The sequence below is a fragment of the Mastigoproctus giganteus genome, chromosome 11, assembly GCF_048544385.1.
Source record: "Mastigoproctus giganteus isolate SK-2022 chromosome 11, ASM4854438v1, whole genome shotgun sequence".
NCBI classification, from domain to species: Eukaryota; Metazoa; Arthropoda; class Arachnida; order Uropygi; family Thelyphonidae; genus Mastigoproctus; species Mastigoproctus giganteus.
The window spans coordinates 92,773,438-92,792,922 of NC_143585.1; the positions used below are offsets into that span (position 1 = coordinate 92,773,438).

At 35.0% G+C, this 19,485-nt stretch overlaps 1 protein-coding gene across 2 annotated transcripts in view; it reads right to left on the reverse strand.

Annotated features, from left to right (window-relative positions):
* The window catches only part of LOC150078262 (palmitoyltransferase ZDHHC16), a 159,282-nt gene that overhangs the window by 21,112 nt on the left and 118,685 nt on the right, over window positions 1–19,485 (reverse strand). The gene's annotated exons all lie outside the window — the stretch shown is intronic.

Below are 19,485 nucleotides of genomic sequence, written 5' to 3' on the forward strand. Positions count from 1 at the left end.
TATATAGTGTGTACCAGGATACCTGCCAAAATCCTAGGTAATGTTTCATGGGTCAAATGGAGTTGAAATGATGAAATATACTCATCTGAGGGTGAACAGTTCCAGAGAAAGATGTTTTAAAGAACATGAGAGAGAGAGAAAGCAAGTTTAGCACATTTATTAACCACCAGATGTACAAAAATAACTTACAGATAAGAAGCTTGGTGAATGTATGACATGGTTTACTCAATAATATAGTTGGCTGGACTGTTTGCCTTCAATCACCATCTAAGAGGAAACATTTGATATTTTTTTGAGAAATGAATTTCCAGATTTGTTAGATGTCTGTCTCATTAATGAAAAGATGTGTGATAGAGATCCCTTGCATTACACTTGACACATGAGGAGGGAGTATTTACACAAGTATTTTTCCCAACTGTTGAATAAGTTGTTTTCAGTAGAAACAATCTTATATATAGGGTGTACCAGGATACCTGCCAAAGTCCTAGGTAATGTTCCATGGGTCAAATGGAATCCTCTCCCAGAGACATTATGCTCCTACTGTACTATAAGTATAATAGGGGTATATTGCCATATATCTGATATATTGCCATTTCAACTAAGTTGAAGAATCTTGAGCTTTGGAAATGGAAAAGTTTCGTGAAAATGTTTGCCATTTTTTACTTATTTAACATATTATGTGTTCATTAATAGTCCCAGTCATGCTCATTAGCTTACTTTTAAATTTAGCAAGTTATGACTTAATATTCATTGAGCTTTGTTATTGGTGATTCCGGCACAAATATCATCTCATAACATGTAGTTGCAGTGCATCAGTAGTAGTAGCTGTAGTAAATAAGTAGTAACTCGAAGATTTGTTTTCATTTTATTATTTTATTTTTCAGCTAAAAAAATTAGAAAGGCAATAGAATTATTCAAAAATGTAATAACGTAGCCCATACTACATAACAAAAATCTGGTAATAGCGAGCTTTGTTATACTGCTACCTCTTAGCTTTTGTGAGGTAATTTTAAATTTTAAATTAAACTCAGACTACAATCATGCGACAAGAGCAGCAAAGAAAAAAAAAGTGGAATACTTTGACCTAGATGAGAATTGTGGATGGTGATTCCTTGAGAATCATAGCTACATTTGTTGTGCTAACTGTGGCCTTTCTGCCTATTTATTTGTAGTGGGACATGATAGGGGCAAGGGGGATATCTTTGGAGCTTTTGTTGTACAGAGTGAGAGGATCTTAGGTGCTAAATCAGTATTCTGATGGGCTTATTATGAGGGCTTGAGGAACAGGATTGGTGTCCTCAAAGAAATTAAAAAGATGGACCCTTCAGGCACTCAGCAGCCCAATGCAATGCTAGAGACTACACTTGCACAACAAAGACTCAATGGGATCTTCCATGGTAGTGTGTGCTGATCCCAAGGTAGCTGTTATTGGTGATTTTTCAGATAAGCTGGAAAGGACATGTGGAGTAGGAACAGGGTATGTCTACCTAGGGCAAAAGTTAATGAGTTGTAGAGCAGCAATATCACACAAAAGGTGATAATGTTGTAAATGTTGGTACTAATGATATTAAGAGTAGATCCAAGGATTTACTTAACAAGGAAAATGTTGACAAAAAAGTCTCATCAAGTTTGGATTAAATTTGAAAGTGTCTGTAATCTATCCAGTCATGATAGGAGGGAGTACCTGATGAGAGCCTTGTCATCAGACAAGACTGAGCAGGGCTCACGGGATAGAATCTTTCTCGGAGGAATACACAGACTAACAGATTAATAGCAGCCTCAGGCAGGGATATGATTCTTCATTGCTTCTACTAGAACATTCAGCAGGCTAGAAAGCAAAGTGTTGGTGATTTCAAGGCCTGTTGGGTGTCCTCGTGGAATAAGCAAATACATGGGCTGTGTTAGGGTTACTAAATATAAAAACAGGTGGATGTATACTTGTGTGTACACTAATGCTAGGAGCATGATATATAAATTTCATCAATTTGAAGTACTGGTTAAGTCATCAAATGCAGACTTTGTCGAGATGACGGTGACATGCAGAATTTGAATATGCATAAGTACAGTATACAGAAAGGACAGGAGGTGGGTGGGATGGAGAAACGAGTTACGCTCTTAGTTAAGAATCACATAAAATCTCAGGCAGTGCATCCAGTTGATATGGGTGGGCATTGCAATTGAAAAACAAAAAATGAGTAAGAGCTTGTTATAGGCCAAATGACTGTGATGAACATAATGAACTGTACAGACAAATAGAGGTGGGCCAGTATATTATAATATCTTATAATAGGGATTAAATTTTTCAGATATGACTTGTGGGTTGGTCACACACCACGTAGTAAGACTTTGTGGATTTATTGGATGGCTCTTTTCTACATTAGCATGTTAGAGGGTCAATGAGAGAAAGCAATACTCTTTACCTGTTTATCATCAATAACTCTTCATGCATCGAGAATCTCCAGATAAAGGACCCACTAAGTGGCAATGAACATAATCTATTGATATGGAATTTACTTAGAGATATAACTAATCTCAAAGGCAAAGGGATGGGATTCTGCTTTTGTAAAGGTGGCTACAATGGTCTTAGACATTTTTTAAATTCTATTCAGTGGGGTAGTGATGACGTTACCAAGTGAAAATTCTAAATGGAAAGCATTCAGTGAAGTAATCATAGGAACCTCTTGTTTTTTATGATAAAGGCAGATTATTATAGTTTTTGGCTAAGAATGCAAAGAAAAAAGGAGCAATGAATTCTTTACTTATGTTAACACTAGAAGGAAAGGGAAGGACACACTAATACACTAGATATGAATGGAATTACTATTGAACTGTGTTACACTGCTGACAAACTGAATAAATAGATTAAGTGTAAATTCATCATTCTAATGGGCTTATATGACAGCTTGAAAGAAAGGCTGATGCCCTCAAAGGAATTAAAATGAGCGACCAATAAAACACTCAGCCGCCCATTTCAACACCAGAGTTGACATTACACAACACAACGACATCCTCAACATCAGAGACGTCTGGTCTCAAAGGAAGTAGCTACTGTCAGGTAAATGAGAAATATGTCATGTAAAAAAGGATAAGCAGAAGAAGGCCAAAGTGTATGTCTGCCAGAGGCAAAACATAATATTATAGAACAGCTGTCATCTTTTAAAGAGCACAAAATATAATATTGTTGTACATGTTGGTACTAATGACATTAAGAATAGGGGGTGTGAGGATTTATTTGATTTATGGGTCCAGGTATACAAAAATGTTGAGAAAGAGTCACGGGTTAGGATTAAATATGAAAGGATCTGCAATTTTGCCAAACACAATAGAAGGGATTACAAGATGGAAACCTTGTTAATCAATTCAGCCCTGGAGAGGTTGTGCAAGAATCGTTGGGTAGATAGAATTTTTGCTGATGCTATCGAAAGGCAGTTAGGTGGGTCAGAAAACTGATGGTTGGGGGAAAACACTGGCTAATAGTTTAATACATGGAACAGCATGGAAAAAAAACAGGAGTTGGAGGTTATGGAGGCTGCTGGGATGTTGTCTTGGGAAAATCACAGATGGGCACGTTAAGGTCGCTAAAACAGTTGCGTGTACATGTATGCTAGAAGTATAGTAAACAAATCTGATGAAATTGATGTACTGGTTAATCCTAAAAGAGTTTTTTTTTGCAGGATATCAGCCACATGGTACCACTCAGACATAGGGAATGTGAAACTTGAATATGGTGAGTATAATATATAAAAATGTAGTGCAGACAGGATGGGGAAAGGAGTTATGCTTTTGATTAAGAAGCATACAGAATCTAAAATAATGCACACTCAGCTGAAGTGGATGACCAGACCAAGGGAAATCTCAGGTTGTGCTTCCAGTTGATATAGGTAGCCATTGCAATGGGAAAACAAAAATTAGAATAAGAGCATGTTATAGGCCAAATGACTGATGAACATAATGAACAACTAAATAATCTTGATCTGATTATCAGGAGTGACCTTTCATGCATTAAGAATCTGCAGATAAAAGACCCTACAAATTAGGTAGTGATCATAGTGTATTGATGTAAGGTTTACTTAAAGATGTAACTACTGTCAAGAGCAAAGGGAAGGGTTTTTGCTTTCATTAAGGTCACTACAATGGTCTCAAATGCTTTTAAATTCTATGAAGTGGGACTGGCTGATGAAGTTACCAACAACAAATTCCAATGCGAAGCATATAGTGAAGGAAGCTACTAGGCTTTTTATATCATCTCAGAGAAACTGTTCAAACCTTAGAGCTAAATGGATGTCATATGAACTCATCAGACTTGGGGCAGAGAAGAAACATACATGGGATGCATATAAATTATCGAGACATCCCTGGCAGAGAAAACAAAAATAAGCAAGAAAAAATTCCTTACTTTGTAAACACTACAAAGAAGCAGATGAATCACACTTGTCTACTAGATGCAAATGATTTAACTGTTGATGATCCTGCTCAGGTTGGTGACAAACTGAATAAGTATTTTGCATTTACACATGAGGAATTTTTAGGGATGGGGATGGAAGTGTGTCAAATTCTAAGAGAGAGCTGAATGATTTGGCAATAACCCAGAGAAAAGTGGAGGAGTAAGTGTTGAAAGTAAATGTAAAAAGGTACCTTGGGTGGATGGGATCAATTCAATTATATTAACGGAAGCAGCAAAAAAGAAGAAAGTAAACCTTCAGCTGTGATTACGAGAGCATCCTTGAATCCCTCTGGACTGGAGATGTACAAATGTATCCCCAATCCAAAAATGGGGAATCAAAGGGTGACGTGTAATTGAAGACCTGTTAGCTTGACTTCTGTTCCAGGAAAAATGGAGTTACTGGTTAAAGAAGTTATAGAGGAAAATCTAGACAGGAATGTAGTTATACTGCAGCAACACTATGGATATGTTAAAGAGTGATACTGGCCACTCAGCTATGGAGGCCTCATGTTTTATGGTATTAATGTTTAAATTCTGAAGTTTCCAGATTCTACTGCATACATAATTTGATCAATTTGAATAACTGACTACTATAGTAGTAGTGGCATGTGATGCAAGAAAGCAAGTGTATGAGCTTATGCAGCATCAGCCCAAAAAAAAAAAAATCACACAATTCCCTCCAAATGCCTGTCCAGTTCCTCCTTAAATTTATTCAACCTATCAACTTCCACAACGACAGATGGAAGCTTGTTCCAGCAATTAACCACCCGCTGGCTAAAGGCAAATTTCCGCACATCTATTCTACATCTGTCCTTTCTTAATTTAAATTTATGCCCTCTTAGGTTCGTAATCTGAACAAGTGGAAGGATCTCATCAGAATTCAGCATGCTCAACCCATTCAAGGCCTTATACACCTCAATCAGATCACCGCGCAGGTGCCTAGTCTCCAACCACTGCAATTTGCAGAATTTAAGCCTCTCTTGGTAAGAGAGGCTTAAGTTATTGGTAACAGGATCCCTTCATTCCCCTCACCAATCTTGTTGTCCTTCTGTACACGCTCAAGTAAATCTACATCCTTCCTAAAATGAGGCCTCCAGACTTGTACGCAGTACTTCAAGGCATGGCCTGACCATTGCCTTATACAGAGAGACAATCGCCTCCTTTTCCCTGCTAGCAAAATTCCTATATATCATTGACAAAACCCCATGACCTGCTCTGGCAGCCTGTCTGCATTGCTCAGAAAACTTCATATCTCACTGCACAATTACTCCCAGGTCTTTTTCATTTTCTACCACCTTAAGTGTATAGGAATTTTACAGGAAGAATTGTATAGGAAGTGTATAGTAACCCCAGAGAAACGTACCAACCACACAGTTGGTACGTTTCTCTGGGGTTACTTCTATCCATATGCAGTACTTTGCATTTGTCAAGGTTAAACTTCAGTTGCCACTTCTTAGCCCATCTGCCCAAATTATCTAGATCTTGTTGCAGTAGCACGCTGCCATTACTGTCATTAATAACCTTGCCAACCTTTGTATCATCTGCAAACTTCGACACTAAGCCTGATATACCTTCATCAATATCATTGATAAATATACAAAACAACAGTGGACCCAACACTAAACCCTGTGGGACTCCACTAATAACATTAGTCCATGAAGAGCAGCACCCATTGATTACCACCCTCTGTCTTCTCCAACTTAACCATCCTTTTATCCATTGTAGCAACTTACCCTTAATACCATTATGCTCCAATTTGTACAATAGTCTTCCATGCGCAACAGTGTCAAAAGCTTTCCTGAAATCCAAATATATGTTATCAAAATTATTTTTTGCATCCAGTTCCTTTGTAACCACATCATAATATCCTATCAAATTTGTCCGACAAGACTTTTCCTTAACAAACCCATGCTGTGTCTGAATTATTGCTGCAGTCTTGTCTAGATGATCCTGCAATGCATCTTTAACCAGTGACTCCATTATTTTACCTGGAACAGAAGTTAAACTAACTGGTCTGTAATTACTCGTGTCACCCTCGATCACCCTTTGTGAATTGGGGATACATTTGCATATCTTCAGTCCCTGGGAACCTCCCCTGAGTCCAACGATGCTCTCATAATTATGGCTAAGGGTTTGCTTAGTTGCTTTGCCATCTCCTTTAATATAACTGGATAGATCCCATCCACCCCAGGGCTTTTCTTATGTTTAACTTCAACAATTTCCCCTCCACTTTGCTCTCAGTTATTACAAAATCATTAAGTATCCTGCTACAATTTGATAACCTTCTGCCATTTTCAAACCTTAATAATTCCTCATGTGTGAATGTAGATGCAAAATCCTCATTTGTTTGCTATCTGAGAAGGATCAACAGTCGAACCATTGATGTGAAGTGGACCAATCAGATTCATCCCCTTCCTTTTAGAGTTTATATAAGTAAAGAAATGCTTGCTGTTTTTCTTAGCATCTTTTGCCAAGGATTTCTCATAATCTGCCTTTGCCCGCCTAACCTCCTTTGTGACCTGATTACAGACTAGCTTATATCTGCCATAGGCTTCTGAGTTGCTATGATGCGGTAATCAAGGAACTGCTTGCACAAAATAATTTCGATTGCATATAGTTGGATTTCAGAAAAGCTATACTATTGCACATAAAAGGCTGCTGTACAAATTGGAGTAGTGTGGCATTAATGGCAAGTTACTGCTACTGATAAAGGGATGGTTGGGTAGAAGACAAAGTGGTTATCAATGGACATTGCAGTATAAGCTTGCTTTCTTGCATCATTTGCCATTTCTAATACCGATTAGATGGATCAACTACAGTCAAAAACATTGTGTGACACAGAAAGAGGGTCAAGATTTTCTTTAGCATTGATACACAGAAATATTTGGGCTTTTATGGTAAAAAGTAAAAGATAAACTGCAGCCATTATCAATCCACTGCAGGATGGAAGCCTCCTCAATGATGCATGTTGAGGGAAATGGATCATAATCTGCCACACTAGTCCAGTGCAGGTTGGTAGATTGGCCGTATTTAGCAGTCAGGGGCTTTAACTCCAGACTACTCAAAGAGCATGTGCTACTGCACCTCTGCTCCTGGCCACTCGGCTATGGAGGCCTCATGCTTTTATGGTATTGATGCTTAAATTTTAAAGTTTCCAAATTCTACTGCATACATATTCTTATCTAACTACAAAATTTTGCTTCTAGTACATATCATTGTAAGCTACTTGGGGCAGCTCTCTCATTGATTTTTCCATGTTTACAAAATGCATTATAATACTTTTACTCTCTTCACCAATCCTGTATGTAGATTATGCTTTTTCAATACCTACACTGAATATTTTACTATTTAATAAATGCCCACTTATGATTTCTCACATAATTTTGCATACATCCCATGTATGATCCCATACATTTCTTAAATATTTATGTATTGTTTTTTCTCCATGCTGGAAATGCAACTTGAGATTAATTAGTTTTTCAGTTAATCAACACATTCTTAGATCCAATTTAAGATGATCAAGCATAAACTTTGTTTTAATATACAAAATAAATTCAGAGAAATTTCAAATTAACATTTATTTAATACAGTAATTTTACACCAATTAAAAAAAACAATAATTATAATTAATCTGTTTAAAAAATATATTTTTTAGTTTTTCCACTGCCTGGAGGTTTAACTTTAATTTTTTAGCAATAATATATACAAAATTCATTATAACAATTTTAAAAATATTCAGTAATCAAAGTAATGTCAACTATAGGCAATAAAACTTTTTGCAATAATACCTTTTTTGATGTGTATACAACTAAGATCAAAATGTTTAACAAGCTTAACAAGCTTCCCTATAGTTCTGCTAATAAATATGAGATATACAGTAATTATGTACTGAAACATGAAATATAATTTTGTAATCACAAGCTGAAACCCCTTCAGTGGAATTATAGCACAGCTAAAGAAACATTATGTTTCCGAAATAATTATTCAAAGAGAGAGTTGAATGAACTGCACCTAGCACTTTCAAGTTACATAATGGATTGATACTATGCTACATTATCTAATCTGGAAAGTAATATTGATATCAATGCAAATAACTCTGAATACAATTTACATCTTCGTAAGCTACATTTTTTATAATGATGATGAATTAGCCAATTATTTTTTTTTTATTTACTTACTTTATAGAACCAAACTATTCTACTACTTAAGTCCAAATAAAAATCCATAACTTAACATACCCATAAACAGTATTTAATATACTAATAAATAAATTAACTTAACATGCTAGCAAAAAGGATAAGGTATTCTTTACTATAATTTTTCACAAATTAACATGCACCAACTAATTGTGAAAAAAATATATACATAAAATAGTTTGTTATGTTACCACTTTGAATTTGATACATTAAAAAGAAAAAAAAAAAAAAACGAATAAATATGTTAATACCACTTCTTTAACCAAAATGTTATTTCATCATAGTTCACCCTTGTATAGGATGTTCATTTCAAATAAGGCCCCATGACAATGCAAATAACTCTGAATACCAGAAACATGAAATTTACAACTTACATTCTTTATTCTATACACAGCTCCATCTGATTGATGACAACTATAAAACTATGAATGTGAATTTACAGTGCAAGTATTAAATGAACATGACATTCAGCCACCTTTTTACCAATCTTGTTCTCAGTGAGGTACCCAGAAATTTATGGACTGTATTTTTTCACAGAAACCATAACTTCTCATGTGTGAATGCAACTCACTACATTGACATTCCCAGGCCCTAAGCATTTTTACAAGCTTTTATATCACAATGGTAAACAGTGCAAAGTTGAATCAGTCTCTGATGAGTACAATGAACAACTGTACAGAGAAATAGAGTGGACCAGTAAATCAAATTGTTCAAGAGGAAACCAGTGGAAGTAATACTCTTGATATGATAATTAGCAGTGATTATCCATGCATTAAGAATCTGCAGGTAAAGGAACCACAAGGTGGCAGTGATCACAGTGTACTGATGTGGGATTTACTCAATGATGTCACTACCATCAGGGATAGAGGGAAGGGTTTTTGCTTTTGTAAAGGTGACTACAGTGGTCTCAGACAGTTTTTAAATTCTATGCAATGGGACCAAATGATGATGTTACCGATAGCAAATTCTAAATGGGAAGCATTCAAGGAATTATTCTTGGAAGCTACTAAGCTTTTCATACCAACTAAGAAATGCTGTTTAAGGTTTAGACCTAAATGGATGCCAGATGAACTAATGTCACTCATGGCAAAGAAGAAAAGTGCATGGGATGCATATAAATTATTAGGAGATAAATTATTAAGATATAAGCTAGTTTGTAAACAATTCACAAAGGAGGTCAGGCAAGCGAAGGCAGATTACGAGAAATCTTTGGCAAAGGATGCAAAGAGGAACAGCAAAGACTTCTTTACTTATTTAAACTCTAGAAGGAAGGGATGAATCTGATTAATCCACTTGGTACCGATGGTTCGACTGTTGATGATTCTGCTTAGGTAGCTGACAAACTGAATGAGTATTTTGCACTTATATTCATACACGAGGAGTTATTAAGGTAGGAGAATGCCAGAAGTTTATCAAACTTTAACAGAGAGCTAAAGGATTTTGTAATAACTAAAAGAAAAGTAGAGGAGAAATTGAAGTTAAACATAAGAAAGACACTTGGGGCGGATGGGATTTATATAGTTATATCAAAGAGGCAGCAAAGGAAGTAAGCAAACCCTTAACCATGATTATGAGAGTATCCTTGTACTCAGGGGAGGTCCCCACGGACTGGATATGTGCTAATGTATCCCCAATTCGCAAAGGAGAATCAAAGGGTGACACGAGTAATTGCAGACTTGTCAGTTTAATTTATGTTCCGGGGAAAAGTAATGGAGTCACTGGTTAAAAAAGCACTGCAGGATCATCTGGACAAAATTACAGTTATAGTTAGAAACAGATGAGTTTGTTAAGGGGAAGTCTTGTCTAAACAATTTCATTGGATACTGTGATGTGGTCAAAAAGGAACTGGATGCAAAAAATAATTTTGATATCATATTCTTGGATTTTAGGAAAGCTTTTGATACCATTGCACATGGAAGACTACTGTAAAAATCGGAGCAGTATGGCATTAAGGGCAAGTTGCTGCTATGGATAAAGGGAGTGGGAGAAGGCAGAGAGTGGTAATAAAAGGGACACTGCTCTTCCTGGATTAATGTTATTAGTGAAGTTCCCCAGGGTTTGGTTTTCGGCTCATTGTTATTTTCTGTATTTATCAATGATATTGATGAAGGTATATCAGGCTTGTTAATGTCAGTAATGACAGTATGCTACTGCAACAGGATCTAGAAAAGTTGAACAGATGGGCTGAGAGGTGGCAACTGAAGTTTAACATTGACAAATGCTAAGTACTACATATGGGTAGCAGTAACCCCAGAGCAAAATTCCAACTGTACTAATCAAGAATGGAATGAAAAAGACCTGGATGTAGTTGTGCAGTCAGACATGGGGTTTTCTGAGCAGTATAGACAGGCTGCAAGAGTAGTTCATGGGGTCTTGTCAATGATATACAGTAATTTTGCTAGCAAGGAAAAGAAGGTGATTATGCCCTTGTATAATGCAATGATCAGGCCACACCTTGAGTAATGCACACAGGTCTGGAGGCCTAATTTTAGGAAGGATGTAGAGCTGCTGGAATGAATACTGAGAAGGCCAACAAGATTTGTGAGGGGAAGAAAGGCTGAAGTTTCCAAATTGCAGAATCTGGAGATTTGGCCTTGAATGGTTTGAGAAGCTCAATGCTGATGGGATTCTTCCTCTTGCTCAGATTACTCACCTGAGGGGACAAATTCAAATTGAGGAAAGACAGTTCCAGAATAGATGTGCAGAAATTTGCCTTTAGTCTGAAGGTGTTTGATTGCTGGAACAAAGTTCCATCTGTCGTTGTGGGAGGTGATAGCTTAAATAAATTCAAGGAAGAACTGAACCAACTTTTGGAGTGAATGGGTGAGTGAAATGGGAAGTTTTTTATTTTTGGCTGATGCGATATAAGCTTGCTTTCTTGCTTCATATGCCTCTGCTAATGTCAATGCTAATAACAGATTTTAATGGTGCCTTATGGCAGGGGTCGGCAACCTGCAGCTCTTTGAACATGTAACTGCTGCTCTTTAACTTTCTTTTAGCTCATATGTATGACAAGTGCCCATGTGGCGACGTGAACATGGCATTAGTTTCAGTACAAGCCACAAACACTTCTCAGTTTAGTCTGCCTGTGCATCACAAGCAGAGCACATATACTGTGCAAGGCTTCGAAGATTAATCATTGCAGCGGTGGCAAATATAAAATAGTGAAAACAGGAACAATATAAAGTCTGTATAGTGTTTGTGATAGGTACGTAAATTGATATTATAAATCATTTGACTTTTTAAATCAGTAACATGGTATTATTAAACAAGCGAAATAAGATGACACATTAAAATTGCTATCATTTTTAAAATGTCAACTCAAAAGAGAAAGATTGAGCAAGAATATCAGGAATTTCAGAAGGAATGAACTGAGTCATATGCATTTGTGGAAAATTCTACAGGACTTACGTTTAACATGTAGCAAAAAACTTTTTGCTACATGATAAAAAAACAAATGTAAAAAGACATTTTTTGACTAAACATGATACATTCGCCAAAATATGTCCAGCAGGTGAGCAACAAGTTGCTAAATAAAATGTCTTTAACAAATAATTCATTGTGAAAGTAGATTAAATCATCAAGAAATACAAATGCTGCTAGTTTTGTAGTTGCACATGAAATTGTAATATGGGGGGGGGACCATTTACGATTGGCGAATACATAAAAGAATGTTTTATTAAAATGTCGGAAATTCTTTTCAGAAATTTTCAAAACAAAAAAATAATTATGAAAATTAAAGGAATGCCAATATCTGCAAAAACTGTGAGGGACAGAGCTTTACTAATGGCTGAAGATGTAACCAGTTAGTATATTATGGACCTAAAGCCAGCATCAGGATTTTCTATAGCCTGTGATGAATCATGTCGTGTGATGTGATATTGTGCAAGTTGTCCTCGTTTGTAAATATATAAATTCCCAAGGACCCCAAGAAGAATTGCTTGATTTACTGCCACTTACAAGACAAACGCATGGAGGATATAGAAACTGCAATTACCAACAAGAATGAGGGAATTAATATGAACAAAATAATTTTTATTGCAACCAATGGAGCCCCAAGTATGAGAGGTGAGAACAAAGGTTTCGTTAATTTATTTAGAAAAAAAAACATTTCACATGATGTGTTTTCCTTTCACTGTATAAATTCATCAAGAGGCACTTTGCTCGAATGTTTCCAAAAGAGATAACAGCAGTGATGGATTTGGTCATAAAGATAGTCAATAAAATAATTTCAAGACCACTATATCATCGACAATTCCGTGAATTACCCCAGGGGCTCACATCTGGTGAGTGGTGGGCTTAGCACACCCAGGGTCCTGAGCTGGATATCATCATTCTTCTCTTTCTTGATGATTCCCTTCTACTTCTGTGTCTCTCTCTCTCTCTCTCTCTCTCTCTCTCTCTCAGGGTTCAGAAATTTATTTTGGATGGTGCAGCATAAGCCTCAGGCTTCCTTGCACCATATGGCTAATAATAATAATAATAAACTTCTTGATGAAGTCGATTGTCAATATACTGACCTTATGTATAACCGTGTTAGATGGCTTTCTAAAGGGGCAGTGTTGATGTGATTTGCTGCTTGTCTTGAAGTTAAATTATTTTTAAGATAGAAAGATATCAATGCTGAATATGAAGAGCTAGAAGGCACTGATTGGTTACAAAAATTCTATTTTATGGCAGATGTGACTTCACATTTAAATGTGTTATATAAGAAATTACAAGGAAAAAGTAACACAACAGTTATGCTTTTGGAAGAAGTGCTTTCATTTGAACACAAATTATGTGTTTTTAAAGGAGACATAGGAAGTGTCAAATTATTACATTTTTCAGTGTTAAAAATATATCTATGAGGTACTAAAAATAATTCCAATCTTATTAATTTGTCATTTTTTGAACAAACAATTGTCAAAATGCATACCAAATTTAGCTATAGATTTGAGGATTTTAGGAAGGAAAAGGTGACTATCATTTTTAATCAAACTTCTTGAAGTGAGTACTTCTCAGTTAAATTTTTCTCCATTCCCTGAAATTGAGAAAGCACAATTTGAAATAGAGTTAGAAGACTTAAAAATCAAGGACATGTGGAGTGGAAGACTAAAATGCCTTCAGACTGAAATTGAGGATTGGGATAGGCAAAAAGGCTGCCCTTGCAATTCTACACAAATGGACAGCGATAAACGAGTTGAAAAAGCAAGACCAAATTGTGTTCGATGCTTGGAGTAGCTTACCGGACACTTACATAAATTTGAAAATATTTCCGTCTGGGCTTCTCTCAGTTTTTGGTTCGACATATTTTTGCGAGAAAATATTTCGAACATGAACTATATTAAAAATAAATCAAAAAACCATCTGAACGATGCAAGTCTCACAGCATGTTTAAAGATGACAATTGTGGCATTCTTACCTGATGTTGAGAGACTCGCTCAAGAAGTTTAGCAGCAAAAGTCACATTAATTCATACCTGATCAGATGTTTGTTACATATTTTCAGTATCAACAAGTAATATTTCAAAAAATGTTTTTTTTTAATAAAACACCTTCCCACTCTATTCCATTTCTTAAAAAACTACCCCCTCTTTCTCCTCCCAGCTTGAGCTGAGGTACAGTTCTTCAGATTCTTTTTTTTTTTTTTTTTTTTTTAATTAGATCAAAAATGGCTCTTTACTCAAAAAAGGTTGCCAACCCCTGCCTTATGGGATTGAATTTTCCTACAAAAATCAGAGTAGTTTTGAGAGATTGTTTTCAGGTAATGTTCCACCATAAATACAATCTGATATGCTGAATTTACATTGGAAATTTGGAGTGTGGTGTGCAACATTTTTTCAACACTTCAACTTTTTATTTTGTAACAAGTAATGTCACAATATTACAAATGTTACTTGTAAATTTCATATGTATAGTATTCATCTATTCAAAGTTATTTATTTTTGTGGTCTCTCATTTAAAATGATCATCTTATATAAGTAATGACTACAGAGAATACCAATATAAAAAATATAGAAGATGCTAACAATAAAAAACTATTACAAATAAAAATGATGAATATACTATTTATCTTATATACAGTAGAACTTTGGCAGGTTAATTTGAAAGGCATATCTTTCTTCTTATTTTTTTATTAACGGTAGTATAGTAAGCACCAGTTATAATTATCACATTTGCAAATTGAATTTTGATTCTAATAAACGAAACATCAAGTTTACTACCCATTTATAACAGATTGTACAAACAAAAAGCCCAATAAACCAACTGCAAATTGTTTTTATTGTTTTATGGTTGTGACCTTCAGAATGTGCTTTAGAAAAAAATCACAGAGACTACTGGGTTTTCTCGGAAACCATAAGTGAATTTCAGATTAGTTTAGCTCAAGATTCTGTAAGAATAATATCGGCCCAAAACTATGCAATTTATTATTTTTTTCAATTTTTACAGTAAAATGTGAACAAAATGAAAATGCGTACTTTTAACATTGCAACAAAAAAAGGAAATTAATAGAATTAGAAAAGGTGAAAATTTAGGAAATCTCTCCAAAGAGTTTAATGTGGAGACTTCAACAATTTACATCAAGAAAAATTTCAATGCTATAACAGAATTTGTGTCAATTATGGATAGTGAAGTAGAATCCAGCTGTTTTTTTTTTTTTGTTGTTGTTTTTTGGTTTTTAGGAGCATTAGCAACTAAAGCCATATTGCTCCGGGATATGCGGTGGTCATTCCCTGACCTTTCCGCATCCTCCGTATTTGGTGGTGACGGGCTCGAACCCCGGTCTAATCAAGAAGCATGTGCTACGCACTGCTGCTCCTTCCCACCTGGCTACGGAGACGCCTTGTAGAATCCAGCAGGAAACAGACAATGTTGAAACCTGAAAATGACCTTTAGAGAGTGCACTTTATTTGTGATTTCTTCAGAAGCAAAGTTTAGGCAAACCAGTGTCTGGCTCAATGTTGTGTGAAAAGTATTGGATTTTAATTGAAAATTAAGAGGTAATGAAGATTTTAAGGAAAGCACTGGTTGGCTGAAAAACTTTAAACTGAGACACAGTATATGTGAACTAGATATTCAAGATGATAAACTTTCTGCAGACGAATAAGCAGCGGTGTCCTTGTAAGTTTGCATCAGTTATAGCAAATTACGAGAAAGAAAACGTTTATAATGTTGATGAGATGTGCTTATTATGGAAAGCAATACGGAGAAAAACTAGCCATTAAAAGAAAATGCTTGCACCAGGCTTTAAGATAAGAAAAGAGCGAGTTACAATAGCTATGTGTGCAAATGCTACTGGGATGTACAGATTGTCTGTGCTCATTAACAGTAAGTCGAAAAAACTGAGCGCATTTAAAAATCTTTCTAATTTTCCTGTTTTGTATAAAAATCATAAAAATGTCTGGATGGATGTTTCTGTTTTCCGAGATTGGTTTAATTTTTTTTTGTTTTTTGTTTAATTAATCTTAATTATTTAATTTAATCATAAGGTAAGATTAAATTTATTTAATCTTACCTTATATTCGATTATTCAGAAGAGATCTGATCCAACTGAATCCAACTGATTTCTTGTCCATCACATAGGTAACATCAGGTACAAATAATCTTGTCACTGTTCGAGATAATGAAGAATCCCATCTTTCTTGCCATTTCTTAACTAAATGATACCGGTGTCTCTTCCTTTTAGCTTTTGGAACTGCATGTATCCAACTGAATCCCAAAGAGGGGCATAGATATCTGTTTTTTAATTCTGTATACTAAACCATGGGCCCCAGGGGCTCACATCTGGTGAGTATGGGCTTGGCACACCCAGGGTGTCCTGAGCTGGATATCATCATTCTTCTCTTTCTTGGTGATTTCCCTTTGACTCTCTCTCTCTCTCTCTCTCTCTCTCTCTCTCTCTCAGGGTAACTCGGGAATTGTTTTTTGGCTGGTGCAGCATAATCCTCAAGCTTCCTTGCACCATATAGCTAGCAATAATAATAATAAAAAAAAATAATAATAATAAACTATGTCTAAATCTGATGGAATTGTTCCTGCATTGTTCCTGTGCCATAGTGGATATTGTTAATGTTCTGCTAATAGCCAAAAGCACAGCTCTTTGTATTATGTGTAAATTCACAGTATACTGGACTAAACCCACACCTGATGCAAAAGGTTACCATAGTGAGAAATAGAGCTCTTCCATGTATTGTAAAATCTGAGAAAGGTAACAGGTTTGTCTTGTGTACTATATGGTGTAAATGATATTTTTAAAATTTGAGTGGTGAGAAATGCAATATAATCAGATATTTGTAAACAAATAAATAAGAAAAATCACATGAAATATATATATGAAAGGTCATAGCTTGGAATCTTTTTGATTGCTGGTTTGTATTATGATGAGGCAGAGAAGGGATCAGCTTGTCAAAAAAAAAAAAAAAAAAAAAAAAAAAGAGCAATTCTGTATCATAAATCTGGTGAGTTGATAGCTATGCAATAGATAAAAGGAGCAGTTACGTTATTTCAAAATTTTCTGAGATAGGTGATATTAAACTCCTTGTTTTTGAAACACCACACAAATCAGAGGACTACTGCAAGGTGATAATTTCATACCATCTGTATCTCAAAAAGATATGGAGACTTGGTTATGATTCAGGAGTGTTGTGAAAAGTGTTTTAGGCAATTAAAAAAATCAAAGGACCATAAGAAGATTGTTAACAATATGCTGACTAGTTTCAAAAAACTAGGTTACAATGGCTGTGAAGTTCATTTTCTGCACAACTACTTTGGATACTTTCCACAGGATCTTAGTTAAAATAGCTAAAGGATTTCACTGAGATATCAGAGAATATGGAAAAAGATATCAGGGTAAATGGAATGAGGCAATGCTGGCAGATTTTGTCGGTATATGAAAAGGGAATCATATGATGAGCAAAAAAGCACTAAACCCTAAGCAGTTTAAATCCAAAAAAACTTCAAAATAGTTTCAGAAAAGTGCAAATTCATCCATATGTAAAAAAAAAAATAATAAATAAATAAAAATGTGTTAAACTACTGAATAAATTATTAAGTCAGTGAGATGACTGAGTACCATTAGCACCTTTTCACCACACCACAATTGTTCTTAATACTCTATACTGAAAACTGTCTGCTGAATTTTTGAAACACATGTATATTTTGTTACAGTTCATAGATTTTTTATATTTTGTTTTGTGCAAAAACTGGCTGGTTGGTTGGTTGGTTGGTTAAGACAGGGGTCTCAAAAGTGGGGTGCATGCACCAGTAGGGATGTGTGCAAGATGATCCATGGGGTGCACGGATGATCCTTGGGTGATTTGGTAAGCAGAGCGAGCGATGCAATCCTTCCATTTGGATCAACATACGTATGTGAGGTGACTTTCTTTGCAATGACTATTATTAAAACCACGTTTAGAAATAAACTTAACTTGGAACTAGATCTTCAGCTAGTTGTGTCCCAAAATAAACCAAGATACATAGCAATAATGAAAAATATTCAAGCACATTGTTCCCATTAAAGATGCTGTTGATTTGTACTACCTTGTACTTAATTTCAATTTTGTTTTGTATTTTTGCATCAAATTAGATTACGAGCTTTTCAAATTATATGTGATTCTAGATATAATGTATACCATATAAATTATTTATAAAAAAAAAAAACAAATAGTGTTACATTACATTTACTACACTTGTTACATTAATGATTTCATATCATTTTGTGCTTGAACTTCAATTTAATTTTGTTTTTTTATTTGTGATCTTTTAAAATTATATGTGATTTTATAAATGTGGATTTTAGATATAACACCTTCCATGTAAATGATTTATAAATAAAATAAAAAAAATAAACTAATATATTTAATTTTTAATTCTAGGGTGCACGCTAGTCCTTTTAAGTAAAATAAAGGTGCATAAAAAAATGTTTCAAGATTACTGGGTTAAGATATTTATGGAACATTAGCATCTGTGGCTATAGTGTGAAAATGGTTGATAAAACTGTAAAAACTTGGGAGGGAGCACTACAAAGAAGTAAAAAAAAAAAAAAAAAAAAAATCATGGCGTTGGGAAAAAAAAAAAAAAAAAAAAAAACGACTGTCGGATTAAATTTTGCAGTGTATAAAGTTCAGAATAAAAGACAGACTGCATCAATTTAAAAAAGATGTATATTCAATTCAAATTGTTAAAAAAGGTGCCGCAGTATCTATACATGGTTGATTCATCCACCCTCAACAAATCAGAGTGTGAGGTGACTATGTCCTTTGTGAAGACAAGCAAGAAAATCTTCCTCCAAACAAATTCTGTACTGACTAGATTCACAAATGTGCCTGTGCTAAAATCATTGCAATTGGGAAAGTAACTGGCTATATATTAAAGGCTTATATTAGAATTAGTAATGGTCATATGGTGCAACAAAGCCTTAAGGCTTATGCTGCACCAGCAAAAAAAAAAGGAAAGAAAGAAAGAAAAAAGAGAATAAAATAATAATAATAATAATAAATAAATAAAAAAATAAATAATAAAAAAAAGGAAATAGAAAACCAATGCGTTTCCCTCCACCCGTAGATAACTATCCAACTGACCTTTGAATTTTCCCAAACTGCCAGCTTCTACCACCCATGTAGGTAACTTATTCCAGTAATTTACAACTTGCTGGCTAAAATAAAACTTCCTGCAAACCAGTCTAAACACAGTCACCAATTCCTTGTAGTGTATATATATATATATATAAGGGACTAATAAGGGGATGTCATTCTGGAGCACAGCTGATTTAGCTCTATGTCATCTAATTCATTGCCTGTAATTCCAACACGGCTAGAGAATAAGTGCAACAGCTTATATGAAAGTCCAACTCTTAAAAGCGTGT